The 17334-nt window shown below is 39.4% G+C and overlaps 5 long non-coding RNA genes across 6 annotated transcripts in view; 3 read left to right on the forward strand and 2 right to left on the reverse strand.

The window, feature by feature from the left end:
- The window catches only part of LOC145449027 (uncharacterized), a 374781-nt gene that overhangs the window by 248798 nt on the left and 108649 nt on the right, over positions 1 to 17334 (forward strand). The gene's annotated exons all lie outside the window — the stretch shown is intronic.
- LOC145448778 (uncharacterized) overlaps positions 1 to 17334 on the forward strand; it is a 75870-nt gene that overhangs the window by 10687 nt on the left and 47849 nt on the right. The window lies entirely within an intron of this gene.
- On the reverse strand, positions 2816 to 5409 carry LOC145448964 (uncharacterized). Its single transcript, XR_013918080.1, has 3 exons — positions 5077 to 5409; positions 4687 to 4837; positions 2816 to 3063 (listed from the first exon to the last, which is right to left on the reverse strand). It is a non-coding gene; the product is annotated as an uncharacterized LOC145448964 (long non-coding RNA).
- LOC145448985 (uncharacterized) lies at positions 10622 to 11186 on the forward strand. Its single transcript, XR_013918089.1, has 2 exons — positions 10622 to 10731; positions 11107 to 11186. It is a non-coding gene; the product is annotated as an uncharacterized LOC145448985 (long non-coding RNA).
- On the reverse strand, positions 11219 to 14008 carry LOC145448986 (uncharacterized). 2 transcript variants are annotated; one of them, XR_013918091.1, is made up of 3 exons: positions 13613 to 13986; positions 13372 to 13546; positions 11219 to 11434 (listed from the first exon to the last, which is right to left on the reverse strand). It is a non-coding gene; the product is annotated as an uncharacterized LOC145448986 (long non-coding RNA). The 2 variants fall into 2 exon arrangements; XR_013918090.1 differs by having other exon boundaries at positions 13372 to 14008.

A 17334-nucleotide genomic window follows, 5' to 3' on the forward strand; every position in this document is an offset into this window, starting at 1 on the left:
GCCCGCGGGCCGTATGTTGCCCGCCCCTGCTATACAGGAATGGAGTGGAACATATGTCACGAATTGGATCATCTATAATGTGAGCTCTGGTGATTGCTACTTGCTAGGGTACCTGAAGTAGATTTCTCCACGGGCCGGATGAAATCATCTGGCGGGCCGTGTCTGGTCTGTCGGGATTGTGTTTGACAGCCCTCCGATACTGTTAGGTCGGTTCGGCTATCTGATTGTGTGTTTTTATCAGATCCGAAACAACATTTTTCTACCCCCTTCCACCCAACCATAGGGTAATCGCAGTAACTTTTGGACAATTACTATATGCATTTATGGCTGTTAAATTTTATGGATGAATTCTGACTATAATATTAATTCTTCAATATATTTGGCTACTATAAAATGCACCAGCGGGTTGCACATCCGGTGATTTCCAACCTTTTAAGATCGCGACCTCATTTCCAACTTGAAAATGTTCCGTGGCCCAGCTCAAACTTGAATATAAGCAGATTACTAAAAAAATTCAGCTTGTCCAAACTTACTCACGGCCTATAGGAAGCTGATGACAACCAACATCATCGTGATCCCCAGATAAAGGCAAACGACCCCGAGATTCGAAACCACTGTTAGTGACTGAGGCATCCAGTCTAGGAATACCGTGAGCTTATAATTGCGATTACAATTGGGCTTATTTCAGTAAATTGATGATTTTATATATATTTATTTTTGATTGCATTTTTTGGCGAGGGTGGTGCCTGGTGTCCATACTAATGCCAATATACGTTGCATTAACTCGCGCAGTGCGAAGAAGAATTTCGAATAGCATAAATCTGCTTGAAAATAATTGTTTCTGTTGATTTTCGAAAAACTTTTGAGCCTACTTCAGACCTTCACAATTCCGGACATTTAGGCATATTTTATAAATTCCTCCCGGACGCAAATTTTTCAGTGAAATTCCGGACATGTCTGAAAAATTCCGGACGTATGGCAACCCTAAGATATTCATGTTTCATTCCTGATATGTAGAATACACTTTAATTAAAAAACTCGAACGTATTCGAACTATTCCTAATCATGACTACTAAAAACTACAAGCACAGAAAAATGTTTCAAGCGACTGTTAAGAACCAAAGGTTTGAGCGACTAACAGGGAATAGGTCAATGAATGCAATCAAACGATTAGGCTACTCAGAGCTGAGTCAGCGTAATGAAATGTAATTGGTAAAGCGTCAGCGATAAGTATGATACCAATAAGGTGCGTAGAATTAAAATAAATGCAAAAGGAAAGAACCTCCTGATAACGAAGAGTTACAATATTTTGGTTCGTATTTACATTTTCACTTGCTCGGAAACTGTTAGATTGCATTTGATGAACATTAGGGTGCGAAAAGTTTCTGGCCCAAGTAAATTTGGCCAAGATTGGAGGTAAGATTGGGATAACATCTCTGCCAATGCGTGATCAAGTTTGATGAAGCCTTGGTTGGAAACTTGATGTTTTTTGCTATTGATGCAACAAGCCTCGGTACTGCCCAGTAAACGCCGTACAGACCAAAGATGTAGAAAGCCGAGCCCGATATAGTAGATATTAGATCTCGGCAGGTCGTAGAAAGGGGGATTTTGTGTCGACTCAATTCAATGTCTTTTCCATGTCCTTCAATAATGTAAATATTATGCAGATGCTACAGCCTTTAAACATGGCGAGTAGAATGTAGATCCTACATTAAAAGAATATCCTGATACAATAACCTGTTTTCTACCACTGGGCATAACCTGATCACGGCTGCGTTCACACACACACACCACATTATCTACTACATATTAATCACATTTGCGGTAATTTAATTCAAAAAGAATTGGCAAGTAAATAATGCCGGTGTAAAAAATGAAACGAACGAAATTACTTGTAGGGCCAAGTAGCAATGAATGAAACTATGAGAACAGTCAGTAATCAGGTTTCATCGTCTGATGATGATAATCCCTCTGGCGTTTTCTTTTCAACACCCTGTAGAAATAAAATGAAAATGACGATTATTAGCTAAGACATTCGTACTGCGAAAATGGCAGAGGTAGCGAGTAACGAATGACTCCTACATTTTTTTCACCCATACTTACTAAAATGGATTTGATTCTGGACTATTTCCACTCAAGTTTTCAAGTTTTTATTATTATATTTTTTATTATTATATGACTAGAGAACTGACTTCAATCGCCACTTCTACTTGATTATCAAGATCAACGATGACTACTTCAGCAATCTTCGAAAACAGCCACCAACACAAAAAGAATTCTTGACTAAAATTTCTTCACATTCTGTCAAAAATGATCAATTCAACAATCCAAATGAATAAGTTATTTGGCAGCTAGTTGGAGAGATATATACTCAAGTCTAGAAAGTGGAATGATACTCTGCCTGGAAAGCTGAAGACCTAATAATATTGTGTACAGAGAACAAAACATTTGAGTGGCGGCACTGGTATAGACATTAACAAATTATTAGAATTGACAGCAAGATAAACCAGCAAGACATTAAAATGAGAATTTATGCAGTTTCTTAGGCTGTAGTGATACTCAGCCAGTAATTGACCTAGCAGAGAGCAAAACGTTGTAAAAAAAGCGAGCGAAACCTCCGACAAATGATACGATAAAACATTAGAATCGACAGTCTTACTAGAAGCAGAATAACAATCATGAGGGGTTAGAGAACAGAAGCCCGGGAAGTGACCATCAGAAATTACTGCATACTGGCCGAACAAATCCATGACCACTAACAAATGGTCTTTTAATAGTCAATATTGATACCAAATGACACCACCCCTATTTCACCGCAACATTTAGCAAATACAGCGCTGGAGTCAACCTTATAAAGCGCTAACCAAACGCCCATTAGTTTTCCCACCTACTACTTCGCGCTTCGCGGATGGAAATACGCATTAAAGCGAATGGACGCGACTTGTCACACTCTTGCTATTTCTGCTCCCTTTTTCTCTTCCTTCCTCTTGAGGAAACAGTCGGCCGCGTTTACGGATCGTGAATTCCCGGCTTAAGGGTGATTCTTCCTCCAATGGTCAGCACCTTGAAAATTGAGAACAATGTTGTTGCAAAATGCATGACAATTTGAAAGTTACATCATTCTAATTATTCCAGTTATGGCCGTGAATCGTTACAAGTGCGGTAACCATAAGAATTATTACTATACTTCAACTACAAATACAATATATTGTATAAAATAATTACTAATTCTTTTACGTTGATCGAGTCCCAAATGGATGAAATATGTCAAAGAATTTGCTAAATTTTTTTGTATAATTTGACAGATTCCGAAATCTTCTCAAAGTGCACCTTTCAAAAATTTGATATCAAGACTCCCAACATTTTACAATTCGAAGTTGGATGGCTTAACCAATACAAGCGAACAGTTTGTATCGCAATTGACAATTATGTAGAGAACGCTGCGAGACATGTCAGTAGGCCTACCCTAAAACGTTTCTCTGACATGGACATTAGGGCTCTTAAAAAATGACTTTTTTTTTCTCAAATCGTTCTTGCTACTTGATAAAATTGTTAGGTTACATAATTCAAGCCTACACACCAAATTTGGTTCAATTCCAACCAGTAGCCGCATTGCTACAGGAAAAGAAAGTTTCTACTTATTATATAAAAATAAATAGAAAAAATTTTAAAATTTTCTGTTCACCCCATGAAAGTGTTAGGTTATGTATAGAAACGATGTTCATCAAATTTGGTTCGATTCAAACAAGTGGAAGCGGAGTTATTGACATCGAAAAATTCGGATTTTATTAAAATAGTATTTACGGTGGGCACCACTATAATAAATAATTTAAGAACTGTGTCACGCTGTCATACTGTTTTACGCAACCGTTGTTATGCACTGCATTGTTGCTGTGTTCTGGCTCCATTGATGTTATTTCTAAATTCGACATTAATGCGTCATAATTCTCCATCTGGTTTTGAATTCAACTCTGTTTTGCTTCCTTTATGGTGCCGGTAGCTCTTTAATAGGCACGCGAAAAGTTTTTCGGGTTTCAATAACGTTTATCATGAAGGTACTTTTGAAAGCAGTATTAAAATTTTGTACCACCAACCAGTTATTTAATTACTATTTATCTTCAAAGTAAATGCTCATTGCATGAAGCAGGGTTGTAAGACTCGAGTCAGGATTTTCTGTTGACTCGACTTGACTCAGGTCATCTTAAAGTACTGAAATGACTCGACTCATTGCGCATGACTTGAGACTCAGACGGCCAAGACCGACATTTCATGATTATTTCAAAGAATAGTACAGCAAATCGCTATTGGGATTTCGTCTATTGATACTCTTATTTGAAAATGCGACCAGAAACTGCTAAAAGTAAGGAAAATTCGTATATTATAAATGCGACCCACTCGATATCACAAAAAATATATAAAAAGTTCGTTTAACAAGACTTAAATTGGAAACTGAGCAGCTAACACAATGACTCTGGCTCGAGTCATAATACCATAACTCGGACTCGGACTTGACTCGGTGGTGAATTGAAAATGACTCGAGTCAAAACTATAAAAGTGAGATTGACTTGCGACTCGGAGCCTTGTGACTTGGTTACAACCCTGGCATGAAGCCTCAATAGTTACATGAGTGGGGTGACTAGACAAAGAACACAGTGACATTTGCAGCATATCATGAATGTCTCTTACTATATGTGATCTTGTTCAAATGGAGGTTGATGAAAGCATATTTTCCATTCTTTCCGACTCTGCTTTAATTTCACCAGACTGGCAACCTTTTTCATGATGCTTTTTGCTGACTGACCAATATTGTCGCCGCCAACGGTACGAGTGCAAATGTCTGATATGTCAATATAGGAACAGAATTAGTTGACTGTTCATGACCGTCCAGGTTCAGAGTTGCATCTCAAAGATGCTAAAATAAGCCTAAATATAATCCAAGCAATACGATCGTCCACTTTGACTGACTGAATTTCTAAAATAATAAACATAACACCTTGATAGCTTCCACATCTTACGTTTATATATACCGTCTGCTATCGGCAAGCATTTGAAAATAACAAAACAGATTCAACATACCACATCTCTTGCAAAGGCTTTTGCTTTCATTCAATATGTCATCAAACTTCTTTAAATCCTCCTTTGTGGTGAGTCGCTTCGTTTTATCATATACAATCTATGGCGGAATAAAAGTTTCGGATAAGTTCTAAAACGAACACAATTTTCCACACAAAAGTCAATTGCCACACGAAATGCCAAATGCTACGGTCCCATTTTACAAGGTATGGCGAGGTAACGTATTGGTACCCTCCATTATAGCTAAACACCAATGAATTGCGGGTTCGAGCCTGACACGTCGACTCCATAATTCCTACCGAAGTGTTGGCCGTTTATCTTGGCTCCTCCTCGCCATCTGATCCGCATAGCCATGTCTTAAAAAGCCTTGAGTGGGCCGTGCTATAAGGGGGCAGATGGTTGCCGATGAACTCGGCACTTGGTGAATTCGGCCCTCGGGAAATTTTGTAATGAAGTGTATTAACAGCTATTATTATGAATTATTAAACTAATAATAGTATTATCAAGTGATTCGTCAATCTTGTAAGGAGGTCAGGGCATCCGTAGATCACGCAGTCACGGCGTGATTAGATCACGGATTGCGTAGCCGCGGGAAATAACGCAGCGCTCATATACCGACCACGCGCGGTCTGCTTGGAATCGATGGCGTGAGTGACGGGCCTGTGTCGTGTAAGTTTTGAGAAGATGGATCTTGATGTTGTATGTGAGATCGAAAATGTGGAAGATCAAGCGGCGCTTCTTCGTTTATCGATCACGACAAGCCAGTGTTCCTCATCAACAAATGTTTCGCATGATCACGTCAAAATAAATTATTTTTTGCCTTTGGAGAGACGATTCCACTCTGGGGTTAGGGTGTCTCGATAACAGGGTTTAAGGATCCCAAGATTACGAGATCTACCGCGAGCCACGACACGTTTAAATTTCCTTTTTGATACTGTTCATTCATATTAAATGCATTTCTAATGCGAAGGTGTTCTAGTGCCAATTCCTACAAGGGCCGAGTTCACCAAGTGAAGAGCGTCGCGTTATTTCCCGCGATTACGCAATCTGTGATCTAATCATGCCGTGACTGTGTGATCTACGCATGCCCTGACCCCCGTACAACATTGACAACCACTCAAAGTGCCAAGTTCACCGGCAAACATTCCAGTAACCAATCATGGCGACCGGTACCGCTACGAGATCTACCACGGCCGAATTCACCAAGTGCCGAGTTTGTGCGGCCGAATTCACTAAGTGCCGAGTTCACTGGTAATCGGGCAGATACGGAATGATAATAATAAGAACCGGCCTGGTGTAAAATGACCAGTGTAGCCGAACCACCACCATGAACACCACAAACAAACATCTAACATGGAAAAGAAATTACCTTTACAGCCTTTGACAAACACAGTTACCATTGAAATCAGCAATTTAGGTCTTATTCGAAAGCAGAAAAACAACTGTTTTAGCGGACATATCAAATCAAATGTTGGAAAGTTCATGTAAATTAGCCCAAAATATTATCTTACTGTGACCATATTCTATCAATAGCTAGCCAAATTCTCTGGGCCAACATAAACAAGCTGCGTTTGGTTTCAACGATTAATAATCTTGTCACTGGATTCGAGGTATAATTGCACTCAAATATCAAATTTTGCTCCATTAATCAACATCAAGTTGAAAATGTCCATTCTTGCACCAACTTTTATAAAATGACGAATCAGTGTTCTACAGGTATATATCTATATGACTTATATACCTAGAAAATTCAAGCATAAATATTATGATATACCGTAGGTATATAGGTACCGGTAATTCAGATGTTTGAAGCGACTTGGACAACTAGATAATTATAGTGGTCTAATTTCACTAAATTAGAGCGAAATGCCAGCAATATAATTGTAATCTAATTCGGAAAAAACGGTTTAGCTCTAATTCTAGCCTGGAAAAGCTGAAACTTTTCTATAGTTGTCTACACCTGTTTTGCAGAAAGTCAAACAGCTCTAGGCGTCATATACTACAGGCAATTCGAAATACCCCATAAGCTATATGCTACTGCGTATATACCGTTAACCCGCTACCTCAGTCAGTCACAATTCCTATATATTTACGGCATTTACCATACAGAAAGAGCGAACTATGCCTGGCTGCGACCTGTTGCGCGTCAAATCTTTGTCCGGCGCGATGACGTAAAATTTGAATCGCCGAAATATTCTAGAAGTCACGCATCGATAATCATATTCCTAAACGTACAACATCTCACTTTATTTAGTTATTTTCTGAATAAAACTATTAGCCATACTCGTTGAACATGCGAGATTACCGAAAGAGCGAATATATATATAATGAAGATCATATATATCAGAAGAAAACAAAACTGTTCGACCTTAGAGCAACAACACGAATATACAACACCGGTGACATCCTCACGCAATAAAACGAAGGGAGAACATTGTTTTCTAATGGATAGAACGAAGCTACTGCATGAGATCGAACAAAACCGGATGGGAATTCATCGTGATTGAATGTACCGACAAAGTCATCCTTTCTACGTATTTTAGTCATACCAGCGAGAGATAGAAAATTTGCATTATTAGGTTAACTACCGGATGTAACGAAGCCTAATGCATGAGATGGAACAACGCCGAGTATGAATTTATTCTGATTGAATATTACCACAAGACCATCCTACTACGTATTTTAGACATTCCCTCGACACTTAGAAAATCAGAACCTAATCGAGATGATCCCGGATGATCCTTTTACGGTTTTGTGTTTGCTGGGTGGTCAGAGATTTAAAAAAAACTTTGACCGTATGGTGTAGGAAATGGTTCAGCATAGAAGAGTGTATTTGCTGCTCATCCATTTTTGGAATACCGGTACTAAGATCTAGTTTAGCCCATTGGTTCTCAAACTTTTATAGACACGCCCCCCCCCCCCTTTATGACAGTGAATATTTCGTGTCCCCCTTATCGTCATAGCACACAATGAAACCATAAAGTTAGCGATACTTACAGATAGTATGATGGTATGGAAGGGTATGACTGTTGATGAGAGAATTCTCCAATACGAAATTCAGACTATAAACCGAGCAATAACCATAAAACATAGCTGAATCGGGCCAAGCGCGGAAAAGATTTCAGTTCACTGGAGCGTCGCACCTCGGTCAGATGCTTTCATGCCGCCCAAGGGGGCACGCCCCCAGTTTGAGAACCACTATATTGTACTTCACAACGTTTTCTGTTGTTACTGAAGTATGGGAAACAGTTTAGCGTGACTGAATTATCTAGTTATAACAACGCAGCACGCATAGAACACCGATGTAAATAGGCTAATTATTACATCAGGTGACTGTTTACTAAGGCCTTAAGGTCCCTCGTCATCATCCTGGTTCGTACCGGATTTTCACTAGTGCGACGAATAAATGATTGATTAAATTATTATTTTATTTTATGATTGTCAGGTTTCCATGAAAATGTAATTTAGATTGTAATTGAGCAAAATTTTGATCAAATTACAATTACAATTAAAATTACACAAAATAAAAATGCTCCAATTACAATTACAATTACAATTACATGAAAAAATGTAATTAATTACAATCAGATCAATTACAAATTACAATTGATCCAACTCTGGTTGCCATATGTCCGGAATTTCACGGACATGTCCGGAATTTCACTGAAAAATCTGCGTCCGGGAGGAATTTCTAAAATATGCCTAAATGTCCGGAATTTTGAAGGCTTGAAGCAGGCTCAAATGTTTTTCGTAAATAAACATAAACAATATTATTTTCAAGCAGATTTATGCTATTCAAAATTGTTCTTCGCGCCGCGCGCGAGTTATTGTAACGTATAATGATATTAGTATGGGCACCAGGCACCACCCTCGCCAAAATCCAATCAAAATAAATATAAATACCCATTATTTACTGAATAAGTCTGATTGTCATCACCATTATAAGCTAAAGGTATATTCCTAGAGATGGTTACGGTAGATTGGATGCTTCAGTCACAGACAGTGGTTCCAAATCTTGACGTAGTTCGCCTTTATCTGGTGATCGCGATGATGTTGGACGTAATCAGCTTCCTAGGCCGTGAGTAAGTTTTTTTAGTAATCAGCTTATGAAGTTTTGAGCTTTGCCACGGAACATTTTCAAGTGAGAAATGAGGTCGTGACCATGAAAGGTTGGATATCACCAGATGTGCAACCTGCTGGTGTATTTTATATGTAGGCTATGTACGTACGTAAGAACACCCGACAAATATTTGAAATTTTGTACTCGTCAAATGAAACATTACGATTTCCATAACGAAGCATCAAATCAACAGCTGCTGATATATATCATAACCGAGCTATTACTCGTAACGGCAGCTAGTATAGCATCTGTATTAAGTGAAAGGCAGAATTTTATGTTCACATTATCTTATTCTTTATATGACTGTATTTGAAACGGGGCCAATCGTTCCTGCGCAAATCTTTACTCAACATTCCTATCCTACCGCGATAGCCATTTGCTTATACACCATGTTGAAGCGTGGGTTGTAGTGACAAAAGAGGACCCCCGCTCTTATCGTTGGTCGTGGGCCACCATAGGGTGGTCCTGGTCAATTATCAAGGTAATGACTGAATTTTGTGAATAATATTGGTAACTGCATTGTATTACTACTCTCACAGCCCCCAATGGTCAGCTTTACTGGTTGAACTGGGGGCACGTGCTTCATAATAATAACATTCGGTATGTTGGTATAATTATTTAATTGTACGTTGTTAATTCGTTACCTCTCGTCTGTTATATAATCAAAATATATTGTAGTCGCCCAAACGCAGCAGACTAAAAAAACTTCGTGAGACGCACACACAAATTTTCATATCTTCATTCTTCCGTGGGTACCGCGGGTGGCATTTGTCCTGTGGGGCTGAGATTGGAAGAAGAGGACTATTCGTCACACCCACCCAGCGCGACGATTTACATTGGACATGACCAAGGTCTTTGGTAGCACACTTCGTGGAGTCGCACGTTGTCTAAGGCCCTTTTCATACCGGGGTTCCGGGAATAACATTTCTCGAAAATGTTTACCGGAACCCCTCTATGTGAACATAACACTGGTGTTTCGGGGCGGTATGAACGCGCTTATTTTCGGAGATTTTTACGGGACCGACTGAGTATGAACGCGAATGGCGCAGCTGGGTTCCCGGAACGCTTTCAATCAAACTTTTAGTTACGGTAACGCGCTGTTCATTCAGGCTGCTTGTATTTCGAGGTCAGCTATCTGCGGCATTTTGATCTTGTTGTGTAATGGTGTTGGGAATGCATTATTCTTGGATATATATTCTGTATTTATGTTATGCTATGATGAATTAGATAATCCCAACCAACTGCAACCAAATTTATAAAGAATATCTGTCACTGTTAATGCAGGGTGTGATCAGACTAGTTGACCCTACCCAGAGTCATATCGATTACACCCTGTCCTACACCGTTAAGTATCTTGTTATAATTTCATGCGCCAATGTTATTTTCGTTTCGGTTGGACGAATCAATAAATATTTCTCTCTCTCTCTATGCTCACAATACGTAGTCACTGACTACTAGTCAGCTTCTTTTTTCTGTGGTTTTGTAAACAGAGCACAGCTAAAAAGGTACAACACCATCTCCAAATGATGCAGCATTGGGTGAGTTGCCTGAAAACTTTCTGACTTCAACACTAATTTGGTAGGTGATCTCTACCCTTACCAAATTTGTTATATCAAAGGCAAGTTTCTAACCACGGATATGCTGTGCGTAGGTCAGTCACCGTCATACATACACCTACTGAAAGGGGGATTTAGTAACATCTGCTTTGATAGTGGCAGCACAGCAGGGAATGATGTCCTTAGCTCTGACTCACTAACCAAAATTCAAATTGTTCCAACGGGCTGGTGAGCCATCGTACATCATCCAAGCCATAATTTGGTTTTCACCTATGCCTTCATTTTCTTGTTACAACCAAGTCATTCCTTTGTTATGCAATGTTAGGCAACGTGTAACTTAATCTGATCTTTTCGCAGGTCTAGATGGAGGATACTGATGAAAAAGGTGGAACTGTGCAAGTGTGCATCAAGCTATAGTTTCTCTCATGAATAAAATGTCATGAATAAAATGAAACAGCACAAACACATCTGGTTAAGCAAGAGCATTGTTTATTGAGAAAGTCACACAGGGCATTTCCGACGTCTGGGCCAGCGATACTTGGATCACCACCAGGTTTTGTCTTCATTGCGTATACCATCCTCTGTATCATTCTGGCCTTAGCGGATTGCAGTTTCTGAGAAAAGCCGAACACCGCACCTTCAGTCGACAAAAATCTTTCAACCTCATGTGTGCTTTGCTAAGTTTCTGAAAAAGCAATTGTGAATTTTAAGGGCAGCAGAAAGGAAATTTATATTACATATTTGAAATTAGCTTTAGCTTATACTCTGTGTTTCAGGTAAAAAGGGTTCATGAGCCAGGGCTGAAAGGGATAGGCTGCGTCATCAGTTATGTATGCTAGTACGGAACCATCAGGCTCCCAATCATGAAGTCATCCTGAAAAACTTGAATGCGGCAAATGCATGTTTGGTACAAATGTTGCTGTGGTAATTTTTTAACCACCCACAATACTTGTACAAAGTACTGGAATTTCAAAATGCGCAACTTTAACTAGAACTACAAAAATTTTCAAACTAGCAACTAGAACAGGGGTGGCCAACCTTTTCAGCCAAATCGCCACATTCGATTGACGAACTATTCTGCGGGCCACTAGCCGCGCAAATTTTTTCAAGTTGATAGATTAATAATATTGTCACTTGACTATATTGCAAGCCTGCTGTATATCGCTGGGCTCAGTTTGCAAGGACTGGACTATTCGGCACCCGGACATATCGATATCGAAAGCTTCATCCAACATGCGGCAATCATTTTGTGCCTAGGTTTCATAGTCGACGGTCTTTTTGCGTGACTGGCTCATGGATCTGCCAATGCGTCGAAACTGATATTTCAGTCATCACATCTCAAGTGTTGCTGCCAGACTAATCAAATTTTTGATTGGCTTTGCAAGTTCACAATCTGTGCAATCCATTTTTGATAATACTACTAATTTCGGAAATTAACTCGCGGGTCACGGGTTGGCCGGCCCTGAACTAGAACCATCAACTTTTCAAAATCTGCAATTAGAACTAGAACTACTCACTTTCAAAGATCCGCAACTAGAACCAGAAACTATTCACTTCTTCAAATCCACAACTAGAACTACTTAGTTTTAGTAACTAAATGAGTAGATTGATGTGCATGTCTGACTACACTAGAAAAATATACAAATTTTGTCTCATTTTCAGCAATTTCAGTCTTAATAAGTGAGCAGGGTTGTAACCAAGTCACAAGTCCATCCCACTTCAATAGTTTTGACTAGATTCAAGTCGAGTCATTTTCAATTTACCAACTCATCGAGCAGAGCGTCCAGTTCGAGTCATGGTTTTATGACTCGAGTCCAAGTCATTGTGTTGACTGCTCAGTTTCCAGTTTAAGTATATTTTCCATCTATTTGGGTCTTGCTTTTGAGACAGAAAGTAGCCTACTTGGCAAGAACAATTGGTCTTTCAGACTTCTTTTTCTAACATCATGATTCAAGACCAAATTTGTCTGACCTTTTTGTAGTGGTATGCTACACAAAAACTGGCTGACATTCCGCCATGACAAATATAGAAATATTACTATGCACTAGGGCTGGGCAAAATTGAGTACCTGAGTGATTCGATTCTGAATCACTTATTACGCTTCGAGTCGAGTATCATAATGATGACATCACAACACAATGTACCATGCCAAAATTCAAATGTGTAGGCTACATTTTATGCCACCATCAAGAACATAACGCCTATTGTCCGTCACATTAAAGATACTTTAATGTTTTTTCGACCATACCGTTTTCATTGCACTGCTTGACAGATGACAGGGTTATGTGATGATCATGACTTCGGAAATGTGTTATTTCCAGCAACGTTCGTAGCTTTGTACTATCTCGTATGTTGCGACACGGCCAATCAAGGTTTCAAGGCTTACTCAGTTGAAAATAGTATCAAAACTACAGTATAATTCTCGTTAGTAAACCAACTTTCAGTATAATTTCAGTACTCGAAAAGTAGTATTTTACTACTCGACTCGAATCAATAAAGTTAATCCGCGATTCAGATTCGAGTCTAGTCGAATCATTGTGTCTAGCCCTACTAGGCACCAGAATTATTTTTATTAAAATCAACTTGTGACAGTTGCCTTCTTAAAATACATCTGATGTTTACCTGGATCTATAAACGATTGGCTTCATTGGCTAGCCTCCAAAGAGCGACAGCTACTCAGCAAGCAAGAGAAATTGAGCTCGTATAATTTGCTGGCTGCTTTTCGTTATGGTCTCAAAGCTCGTCGCAGAGTATACCAAATGTTTCTCTCACGGATTTCTCGAATTCCCTGGTTTCTCTGTACAGTGTACATACGATTAGATTTACCCAAACCATTATACAGCAATCACCAAGATAAACTGACTTTGTTGTATACGCAGGTGTGATCGGTGGTTCCTTTCATTCCAGGACTCTATCCTCTTTGCTGGATTTCAGTTTCTGCTCTCAGCTTCGGTTGATAAGATACAAGCCAGAAACATGCTCGGGCTCTATTACTGATACTGGTATATTGAGTATATAGAGCCCCATGCACATCGAGAAGGCATATCCGCAACATCCAATAGCTAAACGTTGGAGCCAACTTCTCCCCATCTCACGAATATGCCTATCCCTCATCGTTTTCCACAAGCATATTACAACTGGAACACCCCACAGACATGGTTTCGTAACTATCAACACTTACGGAGAATCGCGTTCATACTGGCCATATTTTCCCGCGAATTTACCGAAAAAACGACTTGTATGAACATAAGTTCGCAGTAACTCTAAATAGGTATGAACGCGCTCTTTTCCCGGAACTGTTTCGGTATTTTTTTCTCTATGTGAACATCGCCTGTTTCGGAACGTGTTCCCGAAAGAGTTTCGTAAATCCAGTATGAAAAGGCCCTAAAACTGCATATGTATTTTGGTGTGTCGTGGCGCGGTAATGACCGGCACCGAAATGTCTATTCCTATAAATCATGCATGCTTTTTTATTGAGGCGGAGAGGTATGCATTACAAAATCAGGCTATCTAGAACATTGGTTCTCAATCTGCGGACGCGGGAGGCTCTCAGGGGGGGGGGCGCGGGAAATTGACAAAGTATGTATGAATTCTGACTAAACATGTGTTTCACAACAATTCTGAGAAAACGATTGTTGAAGATGAAACTTATTTCGTATTTAAGAAAGCTCGCAAAATTCAAACTCCAGCAGTCGCGATCAACGGAGTATAGGATGATTTCAACTTCGTTTGAGCAAATTTTTGATATTCTTTGAAGATTTAGAGAAATCCCCACGTGTAAGTCAATTATTACTTCATAGCTTTGGCAGTAGCCTAAAGCTCGGTGCGCTGGGTAGCTGTTGTTAATGGTTGGCGAACTGCACTGCCTAAGACAGACTTAGATGCCATATAGGTTGCTCGGTTTCACCCTTAATTTGGCTACCCTAAATCAGCACAATTTAATTCAATTCCAAAACTGATCAATCTTATAGCATGGCAGTACAGAACGACGCCGTGCTCTCTGTAGTCACTGCCAGCATTAGGATTAGTCTCAGTGCAACCTACCTTGAAATTAATTGATGTCCTGTTCAATGTTTTTTGCTATTTTCAAATAAGTTTAGGGGAATTAGTCAGAAATGTTAGAGACTCAACAACTGGAATGCGGATTCAAACTTGGCGTAAGACATACCATATCTATACTATTAGATCAGGGATTGGCAACCTACGACTGTAGAAGGAAATTGCACGGCCGTCGACGATTAATTCAATTAGTATGTGTTGGCGGCTGTCGACATGCAAATTGAAATTACGAATTCTCTTCCGAATTTTAGAGAGATTTTAATTGATCTCGAATTTTTCTTCTCACTCCGCGCAACTCAACATTACTTTATTTATCGATTTTAATATAGTAGCACCCTTCTCAATCTGAGCCGGAATCGGAATCGTGTGCTCCTTACTAAATAAATTTGTTTACGGTACATTTGGGCGATTTCAATATATTTCCACCATTTCCACTACCGATACAATCGACAATCCTGATGGGGGCTCACGAAATAACAGCATGCAACGAAGTGACTAATCCCAATCGACCCACCCGAAGATGCATTATCATTTATACCTTGCCCTAAATTTTCGAAAGCACTACCTCCATAAACTCTACCGGTGAATCTGATCACATGGGCTGAGAAAGGATAAATATGGGCTATTTGATAGTAATATGTGATACTGCTATAGGCTACTATTAATTACGGAATTCATTCGTGAATCTGAAAAATTTCGCGACAATATTCAGCCCCAGCAACTCTTCAAAACATTGCTACTCGCGATTTTGGTGCACAAGTAGTCGAAATGCGGCCGTGATTAGCAAAAAGGTTGCCTACCTCTGTTTTAGGTGATGTGCTCTTTTTGACATGACGATACGTGCAGTAGGGTCAGGGGGCGCAATTTTTTTACCATAGGGGGCGCATGTCCAAAAAGGTTGAGAACTGCTGATCTAATTACATTAAATCGCCAAACTCGAAGAAAATTTCCAAGTTGATTAAATCCCTTGAAAATACTCTAATTTATGTTGATGTATTAAATACTTTTGAGACCCCTTCTAACTCGCTTTCCACCCTATTGGGGAGTTTAGGGTGCGACAGTTACGAACCTGGCAAGAATGAACATCTATGCGTGCGATAAATCGTCCCCTATAAAGTTGGGCAATGGGTACATTACGATGTAACAAGCAAATGACTATCATTTATAAACAAAGTTGTTATCTCATTAGGCCTGTTCATCGCAATCCGTAATTCCTTACATTGTCTTCCAATATATCGGCCAAGATTAGTTCTGAGAAGCAAAATAAATGTAATCGCGAGTAATCGTGATTACTTTTCCAATGTAATCGTAATCGTAATCGACTACTCACTGATTTTGCTGTAATCGTAATCGCGTGATTCCGAAGTAATCGCAATCGCAATCGATTACATTCATGAAGTAATCACCTCATGTCTGCTATGGATGTCGAAAGTGATATAGACTTTCACGGTCTGGGTGTTTCGTTCCGCTTAAATAGTTATCGAGCTAGCATCGAGAATTGCGGTACCTCTACATAGGCTATTCTATTTCGTATCCACGTTGAAGCATGGGCAACAGCCAACATTAATGTGACGGATTTCAGCTTCTAATGCAGCTGCAGAAGTATCATGCGAATAATGTCAACGCATCCAAAGCTACAGTGAGGACGAAGGTAGAGCAACAGTGGTTGCCGTCTGCAGGGGTGATTGGCTTAGTGTTATTTGATGATGATCTCGACAAGGGCACAAAGTACAAGATAGTTACAATAGATACAAAAGAGAAGGACATGAAAGAGTGACCATTACAGTGTTTAAACATTACCTTGAAACACATTCCCAAGAAGACAATTCAATCGACAAAAAATACAACACTTATTTTAAAAAACTTGCATCTTTCCGATGGTCTTCTTGAATATCCGGCAGCTCAGTGGAATGGGCAATCTATAGTGTTATTGATGCAAGAAGCTTCATTTCCACATTATGTGTCTCAAACAACCACAAAAAACGTTTCAAGGAATGATTGAGGATGTTTCTGCCCATCTCACAAAAAACTCGCAGCAAGTGTATAGTTTGCATTTGGAGTTGTTGCTGACCGCAAAAATGTGCCTTAACATCCTCAACCTGAGCTTACTTGGCAAAATAAAATAACATTGGTCTTCATAGCACCCCTGTCAATGATCAGCTAATACCCAGATGAGGTTACCCATGCTTTCAAGCGTTGGCCCAATAACAAACATGAAGTGACTATATGTGTTCTATACCCAATATGGGTGGAATTTCGGATCAATTGAGTCATCTCTAAACATTATTGAATATCGATAAAATTTTACACATGGTGTTTTTTTTTTTAACCAAAAAGAACATTTTGGCAGGGTCAGACCAACAACTTTCCAAAATTCGTTTTTAAGGACCACCCTAATGTTTATGTTGTAAAGTTTCCCACTGGACCAGTTTCTGAGTAGATATAGATTACCTATTTACGATCTAGCAACTTGATGTGCCGTATAAGAGCAGACCAGAATATGAGCCGATTCTACATGGTATTTTC

The sequence above is a fragment of the Botryllus schlosseri genome, chromosome 10 (genome assembly GCF_051294905.1).
Source record: "Botryllus schlosseri isolate E-star chromosome 10, Bs_hap1, whole genome shotgun sequence".
Lineage (NCBI taxonomy): Eukaryota > Metazoa > Chordata > Ascidiacea > Stolidobranchia > Styelidae > Botryllus > Botryllus schlosseri.